This window comes from Bos grunniens, chromosome 1 (assembly GCF_055505025.1).
Source record: "Bos grunniens cultivar Pamir isolate PY7600 chromosome 1, Bosgru_T2T1.0, whole genome shotgun sequence".
NCBI lineage: Eukaryota > Metazoa > Chordata > Mammalia > Artiodactyla > Bovidae > Bos > Bos grunniens.
The window spans coordinates 133,723,868-133,750,713 of NC_141165.1; the positions used below are offsets into that span (position 1 = coordinate 133,723,868).

At 37.5% G+C, this 26,846-nt stretch overlaps 1 long non-coding RNA gene across 2 annotated transcripts; it reads right to left on the reverse strand.

Annotated features, from left to right (window-relative positions):
* Positions 1–719: 719 nt before the first annotated feature.
* On the reverse strand, positions 720–25,316 carry LOC147380219 (uncharacterized). Of its 2 annotated transcripts, none has more exons than XR_015167407.1 (2): positions 25,207–25,316; positions 720–1,090 (listed from the first exon to the last, which is right to left on the reverse strand). It is a non-coding gene; the product is annotated as an uncharacterized LOC147380219 (long non-coding RNA). The 2 variants fall into 2 exon arrangements; XR_015167410.1 differs by lacking the exon at positions 25,207–25,316 and adding an exon at positions 2,802–2,962.
* Between the last annotated feature and the right edge of the window lie 1,530 nt (positions 25,317–26,846).

The window sequence follows — 26,846 nt, forward strand, 5'->3', positions numbered from 1 at the left end:
TTCTCCAGCAGATCTTCCTGATCCAGGAATCAATCTGGTGTCTCCTGCATTGCAGGTGGATTCTTTACCAACTGAGCTATCAGGGAAGCCCATGTAAATCCTTATGTGAGTCCAAATTATTGGTCACTCCTAGTAAGCAGCATTTTAAAGAGGCGCATGCTAAGTCGCCTCAGTCGTGTCTGACTCTTTTCATCCCATGGACAGTAGCCCACCAAGCTCCTCAGTCCTTGAGATTCTCCAGGCAAGAATACTGGAGTGGGTTGCTGTGCCCACCTCCAGGGGATCTTCTCCACCCAGGGATCAAATCTGCATCTCCTATTCTTCTGTATTGGCAGGCGGGTTCTTTATCAATGAGCCAATGGGGAAGCCCCTTTTAAAGGATACTTCACCTGATTCTGATGCAGGTTGCCAGGAAGAAAAACTGCATTTAAGTTGACCTTTAAAATGTGCTTTCCCTTTTTCAACTGATTATCATTTATATGGTAGACCAAGCACTGTTTATAGAAAAGGACATTTTTATAGGGGGGAAGCATGTTGACCTAAGGAGTTTTTATCAAGTTCTAAAACACACCCAAATGACTTTCAATACTAGAAGCAGTAGTAGCAGCAGTAATGACCACAGCTAACAGTTCTATAACACTTACTCCATAAATAGCACTGCCAAGCCACAAAATAAAGAGCTAACACAATAAAATAACAGAAAATAACAATGTCCGATGGACAGTTCTCAACTCTGCTCTCTTTCCAGTAGAGAAAGGAAAAACTAGTAAAAGCTGAAGAGGCATCAGGAGAGATTTATAGGCTACATCCAAGAGAGCATCCTGACTAAATTATGAGAGGCAAGGATAAGTTACTAGGGGAGTTTTGACACAGGGATGAACACGATGTATCCCTAGATCATTTTGCCACATAATTCTTCAAAATTTACAGTTCATCTATAAAAAGTGAATTGAGTTCTAAGGTATTCTCTGTTCTTGCTAAACATATGCATGGTTCATTTCCTCGGTTTATGAATTATGCAGACCCCTTCCCTGCTGTTCTTCTGTCCTGTGAGACAAGGTCTTTGGCCGTTTCATTCACTACATTTCTCCTGAAAGGCAAATAGGGAGTGAAAGTGAAAGTGTTAGTCCCTCAGTCATGTCCCACTCTTTGTGACCCTATGGACTGTAGCCTACTAGGCTCCTCTGTCCATGGGATTTCCCAGCAAGAATACTGGATGGGTTGCCACTTCATCCTCAAGGATATCTTCCCAACCCAGGGATTGAACCTGCATCTCCTGTGTCTCCTGAATTGCAGGAAGATTCTTTACCTGTGGACACTGCCAAGGCACATCCATTTTCCCTAATGTCTTTTTTCCTCTTTTCTCTATCTTCCTCTAACCTCTTAAATATACCACATTTACTAAACTGAACTTAGATCCTGACACAATTCAAGTTTTCCATTTAGAAGTGAAAGTTAGGCTATAGGCACCAAACAGCCTAGCAGCTGTGAGTAGACATTAGGCAATCCAGCCTAGGACAAGAAGTTTGGAGCTATTCCTCTTATTATTAACACGAAAATGAGCTTGATATTTAATTTGCTGCATTTTTTTTTCATCTAATTCCAAGAGCTAAGAGGAGAATTGCATCCAAACTGGCTCCATTGATTTCTCACTCAGGGTGCACATACTTTTTTCCTCTTAAATATGTGATGAGATAAATATGAACACTCCAGATATGATGACAAAGGATCTTAATAGCTGTCTGCTGAAATGAGCCTTGTTTGGCAGGTGTTTCGTTCTTGGACTATCAATCTGCTTCTTCTTAAAACTACATTTCTGACCTCTAGTTTTGATACACAACTTTTCAAGAATGAAGAGATTTTTTCTTCTTTCAAATATTTAAGATTTTTTTGAGCAACAGTTCCTTTGTAAAAGCTCTGAATGAGACTAGGAAACATTTTCTCTTAAATGTCTGCCATTTCCATTTAAGTTGCTCAGGTACTGACATATAGCATTCATAGAGGTTTCCTCAGAGGACTTCTACTAAGGGAGCAGAACACCCAATACCCTAGATTTCTTAGAAAGTCTCCTCTATCCTTTCTCCACCCAAGTAATTCAAAATATAGCTGGACACTGGTTTTGCAAAAATGAATGGCATAATTTTTAGTTCTGTCAGGGCATCCTGACTGGTATTCTTAGGATAGAATAAACATGCTTATTTCCATCACACCATGTTTCACTACCCGCTATTCACTGAGTCTGCTGAATACTACACAAAGCCTTTCACAAGTATCAGATTCAAAATGTAACAACCATATATACAGTATGCTGTACATACTAGGTGTTAGGCTAAAGATGAAATAATAGGCTAAGACAATGTTGCTAAATATCTGAGAAATTTAAATTTTGTAGCAGAGGCTGATTACCTGAAGCTCTGCTATATTCAGTCAGTGCTTACCTATAGATCTCAAAGGCTGTTTACTTTAAAACCCTGTGACTCTCTGCCTGCGGGTGTTGTTCTGATGCAGGAGCATACTTGACCCTCAGAAGTGCCAGAAAATTAGAGCTTCTGGGAGCAGCCTTCCACCAATGATGGATGGGGATTTGGTGGATACAGGACCCAGTTTTGCATTTGGAGCTGGTAACTCTGAGATGTTTTCTACCCCACCTCCCAGACTTTGCAGAGCAATTGTGCCTCAGTTGCCCTCAGTGTTTGTCTGCTCAATAGAGTAGCCTTAACCTTCTTCTCTTCCTCATTTTGCTTCTTCATTTCCTGCACTTCATCCTGGGGTCCCCTTCCAAAGGAAGTACCCAAACTCACATCTTGGTTTTAGACTTGATGGGGATTATACATCTGGGGTTTCATCTCTTGCTGTATTTCTGTCTCCTTCATGGAATCTCCCATCCCTTCCCTCTCCATGTGGTCTCTCTAGCAGGAGAATCAGGTAACTTATATGACAGTTCAGGGCTTCTAAGAATGTCCTGTAGAAATGTAAATGTAGCAAATGTAGAAACTGCCACTTCTTGTTAAGGTTAAGGCCTGAAACTAGAAAAATATCACTCTTGTCGCATTCTATTAGTTAAAGCAACCTGCCAAAATTTAAGGAGATCAGACAACAACACAGACATGGAAACCAGAAGAAAAGGTATTTTGGAGACACCAGTGCAATGAACTACCCACCATGGGCGTGTGAGATCACACCCCCATAAGTCGACAATATTAAAAAAAAAAGGGTAGGAGAGAGTTTAATACTTAGTATATTATTTAACTAGCTGTTTCATCATTCAGGACAGGCAGATGTTAAAAATAGACCAAGGGTCTATAGCTTTCTAATTTCTTCAATTTCTTTACTCTATAGGAAACCTTGGAGCACCTCATATGTGCCCTAAATTTTTCTAGACACTGTAGGAGTACTAGTCCTCAATGAACACAAGCAATTCCATTGTTTTGGTCACCTTTCTCTACTTGGTATGAAATCCCTATGACTAGGACACGTTTCTCCATGCCATTCTCCCTACCTGGATATCACTGAGCTCTCTGATTCATTGCTATTGCTAAACTTTCTATGTATCTTTCTAGTCCATATCAGTGTCATTTCATTAGGGATTCAGAGCTCTTTGTATGTCTTCTCTGTAATTGTTGGCAGAATAAAATTTATTTTTCACATTTGTTTCAGACTCCCCACTAGTTTTAAATTCCATGGGAATAGGGACCCTTGTTTCTTTTGAATCACCATAGAACCTGAGACATAGTCTACACTCTAAATATGAACCGAGCCAGTTAGTGAATGAATGAATAAATAAACCTTAATGGTGTGCCCTGCTAGTTACATGCTCTATTTATTTAAGGTTATTTTCTAGAAATACAACTTAAAAAAGAAACTCATCCTTTCTCTGTTGACATATATATATATTTTTTTTCTTTTTTTTTTTTGTAGCAACATATAACCATAGTTCTATGGTCAAGGAATGTTAGAAGCAACCAAAATCTTGAAGTGGTCAACATAATTTTAAAGAAATTCATATAAGCCACCATTTTTAATGGCTCTGAGAGTATCTTTTTGTCTTTTTTTCCCTGTGAGTCGAATGGCTTGATTTTAGGATTTAGGTCATTTGTCTCTATGTCTCATATGTTTTCAGATAGACTCTAAAAATTTGTTGTCCCTGAATGTATACATTTAACTGTCACAGTTGATCACTTAATTAAAATTACAATAAACATGGTTAAAGATGTTTCTGCTTTAAACTAGAAAGTTAGTGATTTAACATTAACTATTCCTAGTGCTTATATCTCTTAAAATGACTCATTTTGGCATTTAAACTTTCCAAAGAAATTCCTACTTCTAAGTTGTTCTCTGATTATAATCACATTTGATTTGTTTAACTTGCCTAGCTTATGACTGCAAAATTAGGTATATTACTGAAAGAAATGGACAGAAATTTCACAGGTTTATAAATCTATATGTTGGTATAGGTAAATCTTGATATATATATATATATATATATATATATATATATCAACTGATAACATTTAAAATTGAAAATTCTAGATGATCCCAAAGTAGGCTGCATATCAATTGATATACATCATAAATATATTCCACATATAATTTTCTAAATATGGTAGAAGTCAGAGTCTATTCACTCTGTAAAGAATGCCCTTCCAGCACTTCATTGCTATAATCCCAGTTCAAGATGGCATATTGCAAATGAAATGTAAGTAGACAGTATTTACACAATTTTCAATGGATAGGCTCTCCTAACAAACCTCTGTTCTGTGTTTGCCAGAGAATATAAATTCCTTCTCAAGAAAGAATATTGCCTGTCTTATAAATGCTGTGGCTTGCCCAAAATATTGCAAATCCAACAAAGTTTTAGGTTCTTAGTAGACATAAAATTTGTCATTTCAATCCCGGGACTGTATAGACTTAACCTTTTGCAGTGGGTCTTACACCCTTGAGATCGCAGCCCGGCAGAGAGACACGTGTGTTAGAGTGCAGCTGTGTCCCATGTCCTCCCCGGGCACTTTGTTTGAAGGCCCAGAAAGAGCTAGACTGCATCATTATCTAGTCTTCAGGCAGGGATGCTGATGGCAATATTAAATAACTGATAATGACGTAAAAAAGGACAAGTACTCAGAGGTAGCAGGCAATATTTTAGAAGCAATTTCATCTTTTTGCCTTTGTTTTCTTTTTCCACTATTCATTTGTGTCTGTTATGGGATGTTAAGCACAAACAAAAGTAGAACAACATTGCAGAAGCTTCCTCTTTGATTACAGGAGGAAATTCCTGAAACTTTAAGGCACAAATACATATAATAATTTTAAAACATACTAATTTTTATTTTATTCAACTGGTTGTCTATTTGTTCAGAATTCAGAATAATAGTAATATTTTTTGTGTGTGTGTGCTTTAACATCCATAAGTGACATGTTAATTAAACGATCCAAAAATATTTCCCAAACCATTGACAAGACTGGGGACAGTATTTGAAACTGTTTAGAAAATGTTATTCCATGCCATCCATTGATTTCCTTCCTGTTAAATATCAATCACCCTGCTTAATACCACTTGAAAGACTAGCACTGTTTTTTGCCAGTTGTTCAAAACCCAGCCAGTGGTAAACAACTCTCATTAGAAAGAGGTATACAAGTGTGTTTTCATTTGTCTTCCTTAACATCAATCACGTGTGTGCATGCCTGCTAAGCTGTTTCGGTAGTGTCCAACTCTTTGTGATCCCATGGACTGCAGCCTGCCAGCCTCCTCTGTCCATGGGATTCTCAAGGCAAGAATACTGGAGTGAGTTGTCATGCCCTCCTCCAGGGGATTTTCCCAACCCAGGGACTGAACCCGCATCTCCTAATGCCATATGTAAAATGTTTTTTTTTTCCCTCGGAATACTAGATCCAGCTCCATTCTCTGCATGGTCTTATGTCAATCATATATATGTATATATGTATATAGCTTTGAGTGAAGTTTCAAGAACTTCAGTGTATTATCATCTCTTACAAATAAATTTTGATATCCAAACTCCAAAGCCCAGTGATGTATACAGTCTTGTGCAAAGACCAAATCATTACCTTACATAAATTCAGTTTTAAGTTGCACAGTTAGGAAACCAGCTGTAGATTATTTAAATGCTAACTGTGATGGTATTTCACATATCTATTTGTGGTTCAAGGGTATATTGCTAGATCAGTGTGCAAAGAAAAATAAATTGGTCATGCAACTTACAATCAGTGATTCTACATCTTGCCTATCTTGGTCACAGCACCCCACATATGATTTCAGTGGAAAGGGATGGCTGAATCAAATGTACCTTCCAGATTAGTTTAATGTCCATTACATCAAACGCAATGGACAGGGCATTTTCAAGGATGATAGTGAATAATTATGTCCCTGAGTTCAGGTTCCTGCGGTCATTCATGATTTCTTCTAAATAATTTTGAAGTGGCATCATGATTTCATCCTAAGATGGACAAATTTGAGGCAGGAAAGAGCATGAAAAAAATCAGCCAATAAATCTTAAGGAAAGGAAATAGAGGCATAGGAATTCTAAAGTAGTCAGAATGTCTTTAAGGTTTAGAGAATTCTACATCCTTTAATAGTCTTGCCAGGTGGTGCTAGTGGTAAAGAATTTGTTTGCCAATGCAGGAGATATAAGAGATGACGGTTTGATCCCTGGGTTGGGAAGATCTCCTGCAGGAGGAAATGGCAACCCACTCCAATATTCTTGCCTGGGAAATCCCATGGACAGAGGAGCCTGGTGGGCTACATTCCATAGGGTCGCAGAGTCAAACATGACTGAAGCAACTTAGCATGCACATATCCTTTAAAGTGGTCAGATTACTGGTTCAAAACAATCTCTAAAATTGACTCTAAAGCTGGAATTAGAATTGGAAGCTTGGCTCTCATGTACCTTCCTAGACATGATTCTCAAGAATCTTACAAGTAAACATGACAACATATACATGTTTGTTCAATTGTCAAGATGTCTTCTGCTCAAATTTTGGGGATACACACATACACACTTAATGGATAACAAATACGAACGTGATGTTAGTTCCTTAATGCACTCTTTTTGTTTTAAATAGAGTGGTATCACAATTTTGCTTTAAATATAAGTTTCTATAGCAAAAATAACGTGTGAAAGGGAAGACTTTATGTCACCTAAAGGTGATTGCAGCCATGAAATTAAAAGACACTCCTTGGAAGGAAAGTTATGACCAACCTAGGTAGTATATTGAAAAGCAGAGACATTACTTCGCCAACAAAGGTCCGTCTAGTCAAGGCTATGGTTTTTCCTGTGGTCATGTGTGGATGTGAGACTTGGACTGTGAAGAAAGCTGAGCGCCGACAAATTGATGCTTTTGAACTGTGGTGTTGGAGAAGACTCTTGAGAGTCCCTTGGACTGCAAGGAGATCCAACCAGTCCATTCTGAAGGAGATCAGCCCTGGGATTACTTTGGAGGGAATGATGCTAAAGCTGAAACTCCAGTACTTTGGCCACCTCGTGTGAAGAGTTGACTCATTGGAAAAGACTCTGATGCTGGGAGGGATTGGGGGCAGGAGGAGAAGGGGACAACAGAGGATGAGATGGCTGGATGGCATCACTGACTCGATGGATGTGAGTCTGAGTGAACTCCGGGAGTTGGTGATGGACAGGGAAGCCTGGTGTGCTGGAATTCATGGAGTCGTGAAGAGTGGGACATGACCTAACGACTGAACTGAACTGAAACTTCATTACTTTTGAACAAAAGGTAGCTTGAGAGTGATTTAAGGTAAAACAAAGAAGAACTAAAGAGCCTCTTGATGAAAGTGAAAGGGGAGAGTCAGAAAGTTGGCTTAAAACTCAACATTCAGAAAACTAAAATCATGGCATCTGGTCCCATCACTTCATGGCAAATAGATGGGGAAACAATGGAAACAGTGACAGACTATATTTTTGGGCTCCAAAATCACTGCAGATGGTGATTGTAGCCATGAAATCAAGACACTTGCTGTTTGGAGGAAAAACTATGACCAACTTAGACATCATATTAAAAGGCAGAGACATTACTTTGCCAGCAAAGATCTGTCTAGTCAAAGCTATGGTTTTTCCAGTAGTCATGTATGGATGTGAGAGTTGGACTATAAAGAAAGCTGAGCACCTAAGAATTAACGCTTTTGAACTGTGGTGTTGTAAAAGACTATTGAGAGTCCCCTGGACTGCAGATCCAACCAGTCAATCCTAAAGGAGATCAACCATGAATATTCATTGGAACAAATGATGCATAAACTGACACTCCAACACTTCGGCCACCTATTGTGAAGAACTGACTCATTGGGAAGACCTTGATGCTGGGAAAGACTGAAGGCAGGAGGAGAAGGGGGCGACAGAGGATGAGATGGTTGGATGGCCTCACCAATTCAAAGGATATGAGTTTAAGCAAGCTCCAGGAGTTGATGATGGACAGGGAAGCCTGGTGTGCTGCAGTCTATGGGGTCACAAAGAGTCAGACATGACTGAGCGACTGAACAGAACTGAATTACCAAGTGAAGGGTTTCCTTGAAGGCTCAGATGGTAAGGAATCTGCCAGATAAAACACTGGACATTCAGTTAAATATAAATTTCAGATAAAGAAATGTGTTTATTATATGGAATGTACTTAAACTAAATAATATATGCTATTTATATGAAATGTATATTTAATTGGACACCCTACATTTTCATTTGCTAAATTAAAGACTGTCACTTAGTGGTAATTCAAATATATAAATATCATATAAATACCTTGTGATTTAACATTCCTTTTGAAATATATTCAGATTTCAACAAGTACAACTAAAAATAAACCATTCTGATTGATCATTTGCTCAATATAAAAACCATAGTAGATTTGTAGCCATTTTAGTAATTGCTAATGCACTTGGCAAAATTTAAGAAATGAAATTTTATTTTGAGATAATGTCGATGGTTTCTAAATGTTAGTTTCTAAAATGGGAAGAAGTCATTGCCCAAACATGGGAGTATCCTTTCTTCCTTATTTCCTTTCTTCCCTTCCAATTTCTTTCTTTCTTTCTTTTTTCCTCTGGCCTCCAAGATGGCACCTACTGCCCTGTCTTCTGGTGTTTGGGTGGAACCTATACACAAGCGCCAGACAACGGACATAGGGACCATCTTTGAGGTTGGAGAAAAAGGGGGAACAAACAAAAAGAAAGGGAAGGAAAGAAAGGAAATAAGAAAGAAAGGACACGCCAGAATTTGGGCAATTACTTCTTCCACATTTTATATGCAGGTTAGTTGATCTGACCAGTAGACTTATCATCAGTGGTGACAGGTTGCTTCTGAGGTGTAGTTTTATAAGACACTATGGCTTCTGCTTCATTCTCTTGGATTACTGTTCTGGGGGAAGCCAGCTGCCTTGTACAGAGAGGATCACATGGCAGAGTACTAAAGTCTCCTTCCAGCAGCCAGTTAGCAACTGAAGTCTCCTATCCATAGCCATGTGAGTGAGATACCTTAGAAACAGATGGTACAGCCCTAGCCAAGTCTTCTGATGACTGCACTTATGCATGGCTCCAACCTCTTAAGAGACCTTGATCACACACTTCAGTGGTTCTAAAGTGACTAACTCTCAGAAATTGTGTGAGATAATAAACATTTATTGTTTCAAGCCACAGAGTTTTGGAGTAATTTTCTATGCAGCAAAATATAACTAATATATTCAGGAAATGTGCTTTGAAAATAGATTAAAAAAAATCAGAATAGTCCATACTAAGGTCTTCAATTCATCTAAATGTCTTTGAGACCATGAATGTCTAGAGCAAAGAGAACATCCTTAAATACAATTTCATCTACTTTTTAAAAATTGTAATTTTGCTACAGGTCTAAATCTTATTATTCTAATCAGTTTCCTGATGTTTTTATTTCTATTTGAAAATCATGCTGGATTTGCACTACTTACTCAAAATCTAGGCTATTCCTCTAGTCTTTCTTTTTTTTTTTAAAACAGGTTTTAAACTTTATTTTATTTTTAAACTTTACAATATTGTATTAGTTTTGCCAAATATTGAAATGAATCCGACACAGGTATACCCGCCTTCCCCATCCTGAACCCTCCTCCCTCCTCCCTCCCCTACCCTCCTTCTGGGTCTTCCCAGAGCACCAGCCCCAAGCATCCAGTACCATGCATCGAACCTAGACTGGTGACTCGTTTCATACATGATATTATACATGTTTCAATGCTAATCTCCCAAATCTCCCCACCCTCTCCTTCTCCCACAGAGTACATAAGACTGATCTATACATTGGTGTCTCTTTTGCAGTCTCGTACACAGGGTTATTGTTACCATCTTTCTAAATTCCATATATATGCGTTAGTATACTGTATTGGTGTTTTTCTTTCTGGCTTACTTCACTCTGTATAATAGGTTCCAGTTTCATCCATCTCATTAGAACTGATTCAAACGTATTCTTTTTAATGGCTGAGTAATACTCCACTGTGTATATGTACCACAGCTTGCTTATCCATTCATCTGCTGATGGACATCTAGGTTGCTTCCATGTCCTGGCTATTATAAACAGTGCTGCGATGAACATTGGGGTACACGTGTTTCTTTCCCTTCTGGTTTCCTCAGTGTGTATGCCCAGCAGTGGGATTGCTGGATCATAAGGCAGTTCTATTTCCAGTTTTTTAAGGAATCTCCACACTGTTCTCCATAGTGGCTGTACTAGTTTGCATTCCCACCAACAGTGTAAGAGAGTTCCCTTTTCTCCACACCCTCTCCAGCATTTATTGCTTGTAGACTTTTGGATCGCAGCCATTCTGACTGGCGTGAAATGGTACCTCATAGTGGTTTTGATTTGCATTTCTCTGATAATGAGTGATGTTGAGCATCTTTTCATGTGTTTGTTAGCCATCTGTATGTCTTCTTTGGAGAAATGTCTATTTAGTTCTTTGGCCCATTTTTTGATTGGGTCATTTATTTTTCTGGAGTTGAGCTGTAGGAGTTGCTTGTATATTTTTGAGATTAGTTGTTTGTCAGTTGCTTCATTTGCTATTATTTTCTCCCATTCTGAAGGCTGCCTTTTCACCTTGCTAATAGTTTCCTTTGTTGTGCAGAAGCTTTTAAGTTTAATTAGGTCCCATTTGTTTATTTTTGCTTTTATTTCCAATATTCTGGGAGGTGGGTCATAGAGGATCCTGCTGTGATGTATGTCGGAGAGTGTTTTGCCTATGTTCTCCTCTAGGAGTTTTATAGTTTCTGGTCTTATGTTTAGATCTTTAATCCCTTTTGAGTTTATTTTTGTGTAAGGTGTTAGAAAGTGTTCTAGTTTCATTCTTTTACAAGTGGTTGACCAGTTTTCCCAGCACCACTTGTTAAAGAGATTGTCTTTAATCCATTGTATATTCTTGCCTCCTTTGTCAAAGATAAGGTGTCCATAGGTGCGTGGGTTTATCTCTGGGCTTTCTATTTTGTTCCATTGATCAATATTTCTGTCTTTGTGCCAGTACCATACTATCTTGATAACTGTGGCTTTGTAATAGAGCCTGAAGTCAGGTAGGTTGATTCCTCCAGTTCCATTCTTCTTTCTCAAGATAGCTTTGGCTATTCGAGGTTTTTTGTATTTCCATACAAATTGTGAAATTATTTGTTCTAGCTCTGTGAAGAATACCATTGGTAGCTTGATAGGGATTGCATTGAATCTATAAATTGCTTTGGGTAGTATACTCATTTTCACTATATTGATTCTTCCAATCCATGAACATGGTATATTTCTCCATCTAGTCTTGTCTCAACAAAAAGCCCTGTAGCTCTATACATGCTGACATCCAACCATGACGTCTAAACTTCACATAGCATGAATAACACATTCAACTTTGATGATTACCATTTTGACACACAACATATTCCCTTTGCTTGTTAGTGGAATTCTATTGATTCTAACTAACAACTTCTTCTAACATCTGTGTTGAAACTCATTGCTATATTTCTTATACTGATGGGTTTCTGCTCCTTCACATTTCAGTGCCCTAAAATAGCAAAACCTAACTTTTTTATATAAAATGAAATGCACTTATAGTCTTCTTTCTTTAATATACCAATTAATTGATGAGCACATTCACATGGTTTTGCTATTTAAAACAAAAACAACCAACAGATCAAAATTTCTTTTACTTAACAGCAGGGCAGTGGTCCTCCATCTTTTTTGGCACCAGGGACCCGTTTCATGGAAGACAAATTTTCCAAGGACCAGGGGTAGGGGATGGTTTCAGGATGATTCAAGCCTATTGCATTTATTGTGCTCTTTATTTCTAATCTAATGTGACTACTGACCTGACAGGAGGTACTGCTCTGCAGCCTGGAACTTGGGGACCCCTGCTAGTGCATCTTCCTGATTTGTTGCTTTGGTATCACATGAGACTTATTTGGCAATGAAAACATTCTTTTCCCTTTGCTGGTATTTTTGTCTTGCAAAAGATTTCTTTGTCAGGTTAATGTTTCTCCTTGTTTATACTTAAGACTATCTTGGGGATACTTAATCACTTTATTTTGCCCTACTAAGCTTAATCCACTGGCATTAATGCTTACAAAGTGTCATCGTAAATATGGGATTCTTAGATTTACTATTTCACCTATGTTTTATACAGCCACACCACATGGTGTAATGTTTTTCTTATAAGCTTAAAACCTCACTGAATTGTGATTCATCTGGTGTTAAACACATAAAAGTCTTTCTTCATATTATAAGACCACCCTTTAGTCACTATAAAATACTTTAAGCCTGCTATGCATGTTAATTTCTAAAAATATTGCAGAAGTATCTCATTACTAAGGTTTGGGTAACTTTTTAAAAATTCCTTTGGAATTTATTTGTTGTTTGGCTTAAAAATAGAAGGCCATCATGTTATGCTTTTATAAAGAAGCAGGTATATTTAAACAATATACTTCTTGGAATAATGGTTCACCTTTTCATCAACTTTTTCTGCACAGTTGGTGATGTTCAAAGGATTTTGACATTTTTAAGTTTCTCAGAAATAAGGCAACTTGCTTCTATCTCTTCAGCTACTCAAGAAACAAACACTTGATATGATAATTATAAGTAGCATCATTTAATGAAACTTAGATGACTATTGTTCTATTATTTTGAGAAAATTAGCTCACAGATAAGAGTTTTATCATTCTATTAGTTAAAAAAAAAAAAAAAACAAAGAATTCTGTAAAACAATAACTTTAAATGCACATATATAAGCTTTTAAGCTTCCTAAGCATTATTTTTTTAACAAAACACATATACATTCCAGCTGGACCAATTTATTTATTTGCCAAACAAGCATTGAGCACTTATTCTCTGTGTTTTAGGCACTGTGCTAAGTGCCTAGAATTGAAAAGGCTAATAACTATATTCCCTATTTTTAGACAGATTTTGATCATTGAACTTCTATGGAATGTGAAAATAGAACATGTATTCTAACAGGGATAAAATGGACCAATTAAAAGTCACATTATCAATTTAATATTAGAAAAACAATGAGGAGGCTAGTGGACTTTCCTATAAAATGAATCTGAGAATATAAAATCTGTGAAACTTCAAGTACCAATGCTATGAACTTTCAGGTATATCAGGTAATGTGAGTGAAAAGCTGAGGACACATGGTTAAGCCTAGAAAGAGGTGAAAATTACTACTGAATTCTAAGAAAATCGAGGACCCGTTTCAATGAGCAAGTAGTTTCAGAAGTTTCTAGTATCTTTGGATTTTTATTCTTGCCTGAGTAACTACCCCATGCCTCTTCTTCTTTATATTCAATCAATATCAGTTATTGCTGTTATCAGTTATAATATCAGTCCGTTTCACATAATTCCGTTAGAACCAACAAACCCAAATGTGATGCACAAGTAATCATCTAATTATTCGTCTAGGTGTAGGGTGCCTACTCTATAGTAGGTCTGCAACAGATGAAAGAATACACAGAATGAATATCCAGATGCAGTTCACAAAAGAAATTTTAATCTGATAATATGAGAATTTTGTTGCCCACTAAAATGATCAATTATAATGCATCTTGCAGTAGGCCTTCAGCATGGCCCAGAGATGTAAGAAGGACAAAGTTTGCTGTGTAGGTGTGAACCAGTGAACCAGTGAAGTTGCTCAGTCATGTCTGACTCTTTGTAATCTCATGGACTATAGTTTACTAGGCTCCTTCATCTATGGAATTTTCCAGGCAAGAGTACTGGAGTGGGTTGCCATTTCCTTCTCCAGGGGATCTTCCTGACCCAGGGATCGAACCCAGGTCTCCCTCATTGCAGGCAGAGGCTTTACCATCTGAGCCACCAGGGAAACCCATAGGTGTGAAAGTGAATGTCTTTTTGATCAGTTAAACTACCCAAATACAAGAAAGAATGGTGATCATTAAGTAGAAAATTATGCTGTCACAGAATATAATACAATATTAATAACTACAGTCATCATGCTGTTCATTAGATCTCTAAAACTTATTCATCCATTGTAACTGCAACTATGTATTCTTTGACCAACATCTCCCATTTCCCCCACCTCCCTGACTCTTTTAACTACTGTTCTACTCTCTGTTTTCTGTTTTATAGATTTCACATCTAAGTGAGATAATTTAGCATTTTTCTTTCTGTATCTGGCTTATTTCATTTAACATAATGTCCTACAAGTTCACCAATTATTTCACCATGTATATGTATGTCAAAACATTATGCTGTATATCTTAAATATGTAGTTTTTATTTTAAAGAATTATAAATAAAAAAGAACCAAGGACAATTAAAAATCACAATGATGTGGTTGAAACTATTGAAGAGTAAGTAAAATCATAGTATTTTGTTTCAACACAATTTTTGTGGTAATTCCTAGTGCTAATTTAGTTGAGGGTGAATAGTATATTGAAAAGAGGCCAAACAATGTATTTAGAACAGTAAAATAAATATATGAATTATATATGGGGATAAAGTCAGCAAAATATGCTAGTCATGTATTTTCCTTAAGCTTAACTCATAAGGGTATCCACTTTTCCTCCCAATGTCCTTAGAAATTAAATGAATTAGTACATATTGATATGGAATAAAATACAATGCTACAATACATCTAAACATGGGTTTGAACTAAATAGAAGAAAAGAAAAATAGGTTTCTGATCAAAAACAGAAATATGATGGAAAGCATTACATCAATTTAAAATCAGGTGGAATCTGTGAGATACTAGAAAAGAGAGCATTCAGCTCTTACATAATTTTGAACACCAAGGACTTTGTGTTTTTCACAGTGTATATTGCCCAGAAGACCACTCTTTATTTCACATTGATGTGATACAGTAACAAATAAAGGTAAAAGGCCATTATGGCTTTGGGGAAGCAGCATTACCTACCTGTCAGAACGTGGGAATTTGGGTGGCTCCTCAGAAAAAATGCAGAGGGTTTTTGAGACAAACTGAACATTTTTATGTCTCCTGAAATCAAGCATCCACTTTGCCTCATTTTTGTCGCTAATTAGATGCTTTTCGTGCCTGAAGAAAGGCTCACTGTCACAGTGCCTTGGGCAGATCAGCCAGGAACCTGATCAACCAGGAAACAGTATAAGCTGTCATTGTGATCACTCTCCTTATCTAAGGTACATGCTGCATGCTAAGTTGCTTCATTCGTGTGTTCTACTCTTTGTAGCCCCATGGACTGTAGGCCACCAGTCTCCTCTGTCTGTGAGATTGTCCAGGCAAGAATATTGGAGTGGATTGACATGTCTTCCTCCAGGAGATCTTCCTGACCCAGATGTGGAACCTGCATCTCTTACGTTTCCTGCATTGGCAGGCAGGTTCTTTACCACTAGCACCACCTGGGAAGGCCTTCCTCATGTTAACCCTCTCCCAAAGTACTAGCCTCATTCTTGAGTCAGGAGCACAGCAGAGAGGCAACACCTCTATCATACACAATCTGACATTGTTCCAAATGGGCAAGATGCCACATGAACAGATGGCATAAAACCAGAGCCCTGGAAGAAAATAAATGTACCCCTTGATTTATAGTCATATTTACTGTCAAAGAATGTTGAAGTTGCAGTTTCTGTAAACCTTGTGCCTCTGAGTTTATGGAGATGAGACACTTAGTTCAGCTAAGAGTTCATTAAATTTAAATTGGACCAAGAGAGTTTGTGATGTGTTCTACTTCATTCGATTGTAATATTACTGCTTTTGTGGAAAAGTGAATTGTTCTTCTGGAAAGCTTTCTGTAACAATCTGACAAATTGTTACAGATTATTTGCATCATACCAAACTGGAAAATCAAGAAGAAGAAATTTAGAAAGCATTCTGAAAGCCATAAAATTTATATTTATTGAACAAGTTGTTATATAGTATCAGGATTGTTCTAAGTGATTTATAATATAATTTCCATCCTTATATCAACCCTAATAATGTTTTCCATAAATGTCAATTCTCTGTCTCTTTTTCCCTCCACCAGGCAAGAACAGACACTCTCTTTTCTCTACTCCTATAATCTACCCCTATAAGCTTAAATCTGTAGTTTGGATGTAGCAAATATCACATTGCATTGTTGTTAAGACCAGATGTAAACATATTCATTTAATTGTGAACTCTGGGAGGGTAAATCTTCATCTTATTTATTTTTGAATCCACGAGAACTAACATTTGCTAGGGCTTCCCAGGTGGCACTAATGGTAAAGAACCCACCTGCCAGTGCAGGAGACTAAAGAGATGCAGGTTCAATCCCTGGGTTGGAAAGGTCCCCTGGAGAAGGAAATGGCAACCCACTGAAGTATTCTTGCTTGGAGAATCCCATGGAAGAGGAGCTTGCTGTGCTATGGTCCATAGGGTCACAGGGATTTGGACTCACCTGAAGTGAAAAAGCAAGAAAGTTCCAGAAAAACATCTATTTCTGCTTTATTGACTATGCCAAAGCCTTTGACTGTGTGGATCACAATAAACTGTGGAAAATTCTGAAAGAGATGGGAATACCAGAACACCTGATCTGCCTCTTGAGAAATCTGTATGCAGGTCAGGAAGCAACAGTTAGAACTGGACGTGGAACAACAGACTGGTTCCAAATAGGAAAAGGAGTACGTCAAGGCTGTATATTGTCACCCTGTTTATTTAACTTACATGCAGAGTAGCAGAGTACATCATGAGAAACGCTGGACTGGAAGAAACACAAGCTGGAATCAAGATTGCAGGGAGAAATATCGATAACCTCAGATATGCAGATGACACCACCCTTATGGCAGAAAGTGAAGAGGAACTAAAAGCCTCTTGATGAAAGTGAAAGTGGAGAGTGAAAAAGTTGGCTTAAAGCTCAACATTCAGAAAACGAAGATCATGGCATCCGGTCCCATCACTTCATGGGAAATAGATGGAGAAACAGTGGAAACAGTGTCAGACTTTATTTTTCTGGGCTCCAAAATCACTGCAGATGGTGACTGCAGCCATGAAATTAAAAGACACTTACTCCTTGGAAGGAAAATTATGACCACCCTAGATAGCATATTCAAAAGCAGAGACATTACTTTGCCAACAAAGGTTCGTCTAGTCAAGGCTATGGTTTTTCTTGTGGTTGTGTGTGGATGTGAGAGTTGGACTGTGAAGAAGGCTGAGCACCGAAGAATTGATGCTTTTGAACTGTGGTGTTGGGGAAGACTCTTGAGAGTCCCTTGGACTGCAAGGAGATCCAACCAGTCCATTCTGAAGGAGATCGGCCCTGGGATTTCTTTGGAAGGAATGATGCTAAAGCTGAAACTCCAGTACTTTGGCCACCTCACGTGAAGAGCTGACTCATTGGAAAAGACTCTGATGCTGGGAGGGATTGGGGGCAAGAGGAGAAGGGGACGACAGAGGATGAGATGGCTGGATGGCATCACTGACTCGATGGATGTGAGTCTGAGTGAACTCCGGGAGTTGGTGATGGACAGGGAGGCCTGGTGTGCTGCGATTCATGGTGTCGCATAGAGTCGGACACGACTAAGCGACTGAACTGAACTGAACTGAACTGAATGTCCTCAAGGTTCATCCAAGTTGTTGCATGTTGCAGAATTTCTTTCTAAGTCTGAATAGTATTCTACTGTGTATACATAGCACATTTTCTTTACCCATTTATCTGTTGATGGATACCTGGGTTGTTTGCCACACCTTGGTTATTATGAATTGTAATTTACATGGGCATGCTAATACCTCTTTGAGAACTTGATTTCAGTTCTTTTGTATGTGTACCCAAAAGCGGGACTGCTGAATCATAAAGTTCTATGTGAGTTTTTGAGGAAACTACATACTATTTCCTTTTTCTTAATCTCAGTTAACTTGGGGTCCCTTGTCCCTTTTTCCTGAGATGGTATCTAAATTCTGTGGTTATGTAGTCTGTGCTCTGTAGTATCTATGGAGAAGGAACTGGCAACCCATTCCAGTACTCTTGCCTGGAAAATTCCATGAATGGAGGAGCCTGGTAGGCTACAGTCCATGGGGTCACAGAGTTGGACACAACTGAGTGACTTCACTTTCTTTCTTTCTATAGTTCCTTTTGGACAAGGAACTGGCAACCCACTCCAGTGGGGATTCTTGCCTGGAGAATCCCATGTATGGTGGGGCCTAGTGGGCTACAGTCTATGGGGCTGCAAAGAGTTGGACATGACTAAGCAACTAACACACACACACTGTAGTATCTAAGCATCATACAAAGATCATCTGATCTTGTGTGTCATCGGAGCTTGGTGACATTTACGTGTGTCCGTTGCTTCCTTCTGGCCATTTGTGCAGGTGGTATATACTAAGACATGCTCCATCCCTGTTTGCTGGTCCTTTTAGGTCCAACACAATCTCTGCTACATCTGGTAGACTCCTGAGACTTAAGACATTTCTCCATCAATACTATGCTGGTGTATAAGACATCTGTGTGATATGTTTCACTTTTTCTTTATACATTCATTTCATGATAGACACTTAGGTTGTTTTCATTACTTGGCTGTTGTGAATAATGCTCCAATGGGGTTGCAGATAATGATTTTGTTTCTTTGGGTATATTCCCAGAAGTAAGACTGCTGGATCATATGGCAATCTTTTTTTTTTTTTTTTTTTAAATTATTGTAGGAGCCCTTATGCTGTTTTCCATTATGGCTGCACCAATTTGCTTTCCTACCAATAGTGTGCAAGGGTTCTAATTTCTCCACATCTTCAAAAATGCTTTCCTGTACTTTTTGATAATATAATAACTATCCTGGTAAGTATGAGGTCATTGTCATTTTGGTTTTCACTGCCCTGTTGATTCATGATGCTGAGCATCTTTTCAAATCTCCATTGACCATTTGCATGTCTTTGTAGAAATATTTATTCAGGTCCTCTGTCCCTTTTTCTTTTTTCATTTAGGTTATTTGTTTTTTGCCAGGCTGTAGAAGTTTCTTATATATTTTGAAGTCTAACCCCTTCTCAAATATATAATTTGCAAACATTTTCTCCCATTCTATAGGTTGCCTTTTCACTCTGTTGATTCTTTCTTTTGTTGGGCAGAAGCTCTCTAATTTGATCATAATCCCACTTGTTTATTTTTGATTTTGTTGCCTGTGCTTTTGGTGTCATATAAATGATCTGATGTCAAGACTAGTGTCATGAAGCTTTATTCTTATGTTTTATTCTAAGAGTTTTGGTTTCAGGTGTTACTTGTAAACATTTCATCCATTTTGAGTGCATAGTGTGAGATAAGAGTCCAATTTTATCCATTTGTATGTGGACATTCAGTTTTCCCAATACAATTTGTTGAAAAGACTATCTTTTCTCCATTGGATACTGTTGGCAACTAAGGTTCATATGATTTTAAAGCTAGAGAGCACTTTTTATCTCTTCTACTCTAGGATGGATGGTGTCAAAGTGGTACCATTCAAGTATTGACAGAATATCTAGAAAACTATGCAAAAATATGCAAAAACTAGATGACTCTGCCAACTTGCATTTAAGAGAGCTTTTCAGACTTTTTCAGAAGCCTGATTTCCCCTCATTTCTTTTCATTCACAAGCACTCAGACCCTTCCCACCTTTGTGATAACAGTGTAAACATTCATTCACATGCATAAATACTACCATCTGGAAATTTTTATGTTTTCCATCTTCATCTTTTTTTGTCTAAAATAATTAAAGAAAGGTTAACCTAATGTTTTAATTTCACCCAAATTACTGATGTTTCTAGGGAAATGGCCTAAAATGGGTATTTGATTAACTTCTCTCTCCCTTGTTTCCACCTTCTGAGTCTCAAAAAAAACCTTCACATACACTGATGGCTTTTGAGGGAAGAACAAGGCAGCATTTTTGAATATGTACTCTGCTACAGACACTGGGTTTTGATTTTGGTTGCAAAGAAGGTCTTTGTCCTTGAGGAACTAGGAAAGTCAGAACCATAAACAGATATTTTAAACACAGACTATAGCTCATTTGTCCATTCATCCTAAATTTATGTGTAAAATGCTTAACATCTTTATTCCAGGCAGTGGGGTACCTTGATAAACAACACACACACACACACACACACACCTGTACTCTGGCTCATGGAGCTTCAGATTAGCAAGAAGACAGATAATTTTAAGTGAGAAATTGATTTAAAATGGCATAATAAGTACTGTTGGTAGAGTTGCCAGATTTAACAAGTGAAAATGCAAAGGGTTCCAATTAACTTTGAGTTCAGGTAAACAAGAATCTTTTTAGTATACATATGTCTTATGTAGTCTTGTACTTTGTAAGGGGGGCATCTAACTCAGTTTGAAAGAGTCAAAAACTAAATACACATTGACTAGGTAAAGGGTGGTGACAAGATAAAAGGATTATATTCCATTTTAGGCAAATTAAACAGCAAGCAGAAATATCCAAAGACAGAATAAAAAAATATGGTTCAGTTAAGTATTATAAAGGACCCCCATATTGTTGGATTATAGAGTGCAAGAAAGATGATAATAAATTTGTTGAGGTAGGAGAGGCCAAGATTATGCAGGATCTAGGTTGTGTTATTGATTTAGAACTACAAAAAAATCAAATCAGTGATACGCCTGATTGTGATGGGAAACCAGAACATTTCCAGAAAGGATTCTGGGTGGCTAGAACGTTGGGATTATCAAGCTCCAGTGCAGTTGTCTGTACTGTGCATACGTTTGGGCCACTTCACAAAGCATATTTACTTTATTGAAATGCAACATTCATATTTATAAATTAATGTAATAATGTATGTTCTTTGTAAATAATATGTTAAATATTGAGACTTATTAGCAAGCATAGTAACCATTGCAATTTCAAAATCTTGATGAACATGAATGAAAATTGTGCATATTATATGACTCATACATACTATACGTATTAACATTACTTGTGTGTATCATTAAGACAATATAAAAGTATCACGATTTCTATTGGTGATAAATACAGAGATATTGCTAACTATTGTGGTTTTTTGCATGTTTATAATGGCACCCCACTCCAGTACTGTTGCCCGGAAAATCTCATGGAAGGAGGAGCCTGGAAAGCTACAGGCCATGGGGTCCCTGAGGGTCGGACACAACTGAGCGACTTCACTTTCACTTTTCATTTTCATGCATTGGAGAAGGAAATGGCAACTCACTCCAGTGTTCTTGCCTGGAGAATCCCATGGACGGAGAAGCCTGGTAGGCTGCAGTCCATGGGGTCGCACAGAGTCGGACATGACTGAAGCGACTTAGCAGCAGCAGCAGCATAAATGAAGATGAGGCTAAGTATTAGGATAATGAAAATAAAAGTAATATTTTTTCATCCAAGATCACAATCACATGAATTCTATTCATGGCCTCCTGAGAGACCTTTGGATATAGTCAAGGTCCCCTGCTCTGGTTGTCTCCATCATGCCAAACTGGATTGATTAGTCTCTTTCATCCTACAGTGTCAGATGAGGCTGCATTTTTCTTCATCTGGCAAAAAGCACTTTTTAAGTACCTACCATTCACAAAGCACTTGAAAATAATCATTAAAGATCATTTGATAGAGATTTTTGTTTGCTCATTTTTTTGTATTATTTTGAAATAATATTTGTCACTTTATGCATTCAAAATAATAAATTAGGTGATCCCTCTCTTAATTTGAGAATGCTGCTTACAAACCACTGCACTTCTATCACTGAATAAAACTCAGGTCCTTTGAGGCTAATGGCATATACTTGATCTATCTTTATGACCTGGCTTATTGTCAACCACTGAACTCCTGGACACAAGCTCTTGTCAACTGGACACTTTAATATATGGCTCACAGTGACCAAAATCTCCATGCACAGGCAACCATGAACCCTACCCTATCAACAACTTGACATCACAACCAGTTTATTTACTACCACACACTTCACTGTCCTCCCTTACTCCTCCCCCCCCCACCTTAAAACTATAACATCACTGAGAAGTTCTCTGTAAAATTTTAAATACAAAACATTTAATCAGATGGTTTGTCAACTTTTGTCCCTTAATTTCCCATTTGGTTCTCCCTTCCTTTACTTCTCAAATTCATCACATCTACTTACTCCTCTTTTCACTATTAGCCTACTTTTATCTATTTCTTCTCTATTCATCTTAAATCCAGCCCCTCTCACACAAATAGCATCAACTTTCTTTTCCCATGATTTCTGTCTATCTGATTCATCAGGCAGTCAGCTACCTGCCTTTGCCAAATGCCATCCTAGCTAATGAGTTCTCCAGGGAAACACCGAACTGAGACCTAGTGGATCTACAACTTAAGGGTCTCACCCAAGCTAGGCTTGATGTGATTCTTGGCAGTTCTGTTTTTCTTATCTGCCCTCCCTTTGGCTCTCTTATGGGACCTTTATCATCCTCCTCTTGTTTCTTTCAACTTGCAAAGTACCATCTAAACTTTTAACAAAGAACAGAAGCAATTAGATGGTAACTCCCACACTCTGTGGTCAAACTTACAAACTTACCTGCATTTATCACTATTGGTTTCACTTTCCCTCCTGTGATAAAAGGAGACATGGACCACTGCATAAGGACAAATTCCTTCTCCTAGGGGAGAGATTTTATCTCCTATCACACCTCCAGATATCCTACTATGCCTCTCTCCTTTCTATCATGAATCTTCAGGGGGAAAAAAAAAAAAAATATATATATATATATATATATATATATATATATATATATATATAGTTGTCTTTGGTTTGCAAAGAAACCACAGCTTTTTCTGACCTTAACCTCTTATCCTGACCATCCACATCTCCTCCCCTTCAAAACCAGATTTCATGAATGGGTTAGCTAAAATTATCTTTTCTACTTCATCTTCCATCTGCTGCTGTTTTATTTTTTAAAAACTTTTCACAGTGTCAAAGCATTTGAAAAAGCATCAGTTCTGTATCAACTGCATCATCACTTTGCTATTAAGGATTTTAAGCATGTTTCTGATTCCTAGACTAATGCACATTAGTAACTTTATTTCCTAAGTTAGATGAAACAACTCTTTTATAGCCTGATCTCATTTACAAAGAGATAATGCAATTTACTAAATGGTGCCCCTGTGACCTGAAAGGTTAATTCAGATCTAACATGCAAGTAGTTTTTAATCTTTGTTGAGAAGTTGATTCACTGTCTAATATGGGACTCTAGTGACCTGCATTAGACCTGGGTCTACCTATTCACATAGAAATAGTTAACTTTATTCATATTTTCTTTCAGGCATGATCTCAAGATAAATTTTAGTCTAAATTTAGTTCTAAACTTTATTAAACAAGGGGCTGAAGCCAAGGTGTCAACCCTTTGACAGGAAGCTATCACAAAATTGAATATTTAGGAAAGGCAGGGACCTTTGAAGAAAATGAAGAGTAAGTATCTATAAAGCTTCTGTTCCTCAATATATATTTCTTTCATTCCTAGTCCATTGTTAGACATATCAGTCTATTATGTCAACAAATAATTAAACAAATGACCTTGGACTTTTAGGTGTCAATATGTACATGTCAAGAAGCAAGAACAGGATATAGGAAGATGAAGAGCTGGTGGAAAAGGAAGACAAAAGGAAACTTCAGAAGGATCACAGTAGTCATATGCAGAGACAATGTAAAAATTGAGGACTAAATAGGATTCTCATGGTAAAATCATGCACACATTGATATTCATGGCTATTAATATCTGCTCTAATCCCTCATCAATTTTTGAGAATAATGCTCCATAGACAGACTTCATGTGTGTGCATGTGCTCAGGTGTGTCCAACTCTTTTGTGGCCCAATGGACTGTAGCCTGACAGGCTCCTCTGTCCATGAAAATTTCCAGGCAAGAATACTGGAGTGAATTACAATTTCCTACTCCAGTGGATCTTACCACCCCAGGGATAGAACCCATGTCTCTTGTGTCTTCCGCATTTGCAGGTGGAGTCTTTACCACTGGACCACCAGAGAAGCCCCATAAACAGATTATCAGTCTTAAAATGTTGACTGTTTTGAAGAACATCTCTTTTTCTATTACTAGTGAAGCCTAAACCCCCTCAGGCCATGTCCTCTCAAACTCTCATACTCAATAACAGGAATATTGTATTGACTACAGGCATCTCCATGGTGAGCATCAAAATTACTGGTGAAGTTTTTAAGTAACAAAAATGTTCACATCACCCACACTCCAACCAACTTAGATCTGAATCTTCTGGGGATGGAACATTGGTATCTAAATTGTAAAAAGCATCTATTTAGGTAATTCTAAGATGTATTGTGCCTGGAGAATCCCAGGCACGGGGGAGCCTGGTGGGCTGCCATCTATGGGGTCGCACAGAGTCGGACACGACTGAAGCAAATCAGCAGCAGCAGCAGCAGCAAGATGTATCCAGTATTGAAAAGCATTGCTACTTAAAAAATATACATCATATTAATATTAAATTTCGATGATAATCTTGTCCCAGATCTGATGATAACGTGCAAAACTACTTCATCAGCACTCTTCATCAGCACTTTAAATAGTTCCTTCACGCCATATCTACTCTCCTGCTTCACATTATACACAAACTTAATAGAATAGTCAAAAACTGATATCACAGAGGATGCGATGGTTGGATGACATCACTGACTCGATGGTCATGAGTTTGAGAAAACTCAGGGAGTTGGTGGTGGACAGGGAAGCCTGGTGTGCTATAGTCCATGGGGTCGCAAAGAGTTGGACACGACTGAGTGACTGAACTGACTGACTGATATCACTGGAAATAAATAGTCTGTTTGAAATCTAGAAAGAAAAAAAATTACCTATTCAGTAGACAGTTGAATCTTCTTTTTGGCTGTCCTCAGCAACTCCAATTATATGACCACACCATTCACCACAGAATAGAGACTGCTATCCACTCAAACATTGCTGGCTGTTGGATCCACAAAAGGAAATTATCATTTATTTCTAAAATCAAGGTATAAATAAAAACCCAGATATGGGTAGGGTTAAAGAAAATAAATGCTGAATTTGTTGGTTACAATATTTTCTTTAATTTGAAATTTATCCCTTCAGTTGGAAGAGATTCAACAATTTAATAGATGTTTTACACTCAGCTTTGAGGTGAAACTAGTTATGGCCAAAATAATCTCATTGCTTTCCTGCTGATAAAAGCTATTAAATATCAGCATGGATTTCTTGACTGGCTCCAGGGGTCAAGTACAATTTATTTCTTTCCAGTTCCTTATTCTATATATATATATATATGAAACATTCTTACTCACTGGTGATAGCTTTTATATATTTAAGCATATAGAGTAGAATGACAGCTTTCTATAGAGATAAAAGTAATTCTGAGTCATCTCTTTAAAAAATGAAACACTTTCTATCAATTAGAATTAATAATGCTCTGTTGGAGAATAATGCTCTGTTGGAGAAAAATTTTTCTACTATAGAAAAATTACTAAATGGGAAAGTAATTGGAATTTCTTAGAGAAAAATACAACTGGTAGAAGTATTATTTAGAACAAATTAATAATTATTATTTACTTGGAAATATTACAATTAATATTTTAACATGTATATAAAATGCCAGAAAAATTATTCTATATGTATTATGTATATATACATATGTCCATGTTTATCTGTTAGAGAATATAGTCATCTTTAGCACTACCAGTCCATTTTAAAGGAGATCGGTCCTGGGTGTTCTTTGGAAGGAATGATGTTAAAGGTGAAACTCCAGTACTTTGACCACCTCATGTGAAGAGTTGACTCATTGGAAAAGACTCTGATGCTGGGCGGGATTGGGAGCAGGAGGAGAAGGGGACAGAGGATGAGATGGCTGGATGGCATCACCAACTCGATGGACGTGAGTCTCAGTGAACTCTGGGAGTTGGTGATGGACAGGGAGGCCTGGCGTGCTGTAATTCATGGGGTCACAAAGAGTCAGACACGACTGAGTGACTGAATTGAACTGAGCACTAATTATTGTCATAAATGTGTTAGACCAGTCTATTTAATAAAAAGTAGGTTTTGTTTTCAATATTTTAGGCTAACATCACATGAAAAGTATATTTATGTTGGCATTATTTAAACACACCATATTTAAGTATATCAAATTAGAACTTTACTTCTCTATGTAGTTGGTCCTTTTCTAACGAGTTCAAATTCAATGGATAAAAATTGCATTCTTAGTAACAGAAGAATCTTACTATTCAAAAGATTTCTCAATAAGGCCAAGTAATGAATGACTGATATCACATAGTCATATATGATAATTTCTCACAAGTAAAATAATGAAATCTTCAAAGAGACAGTATTTTAAGTATTTATCTTACCTGTCAACGGTTGGTTTTTTAGTAGTATACTAAAACAGGGCCCTTTTTTGATCTAGAGTATTACTGGTAAGATAATAGAGGAATGGTTAACTTAACCACTGAGTATGATCTTTTCATGATTC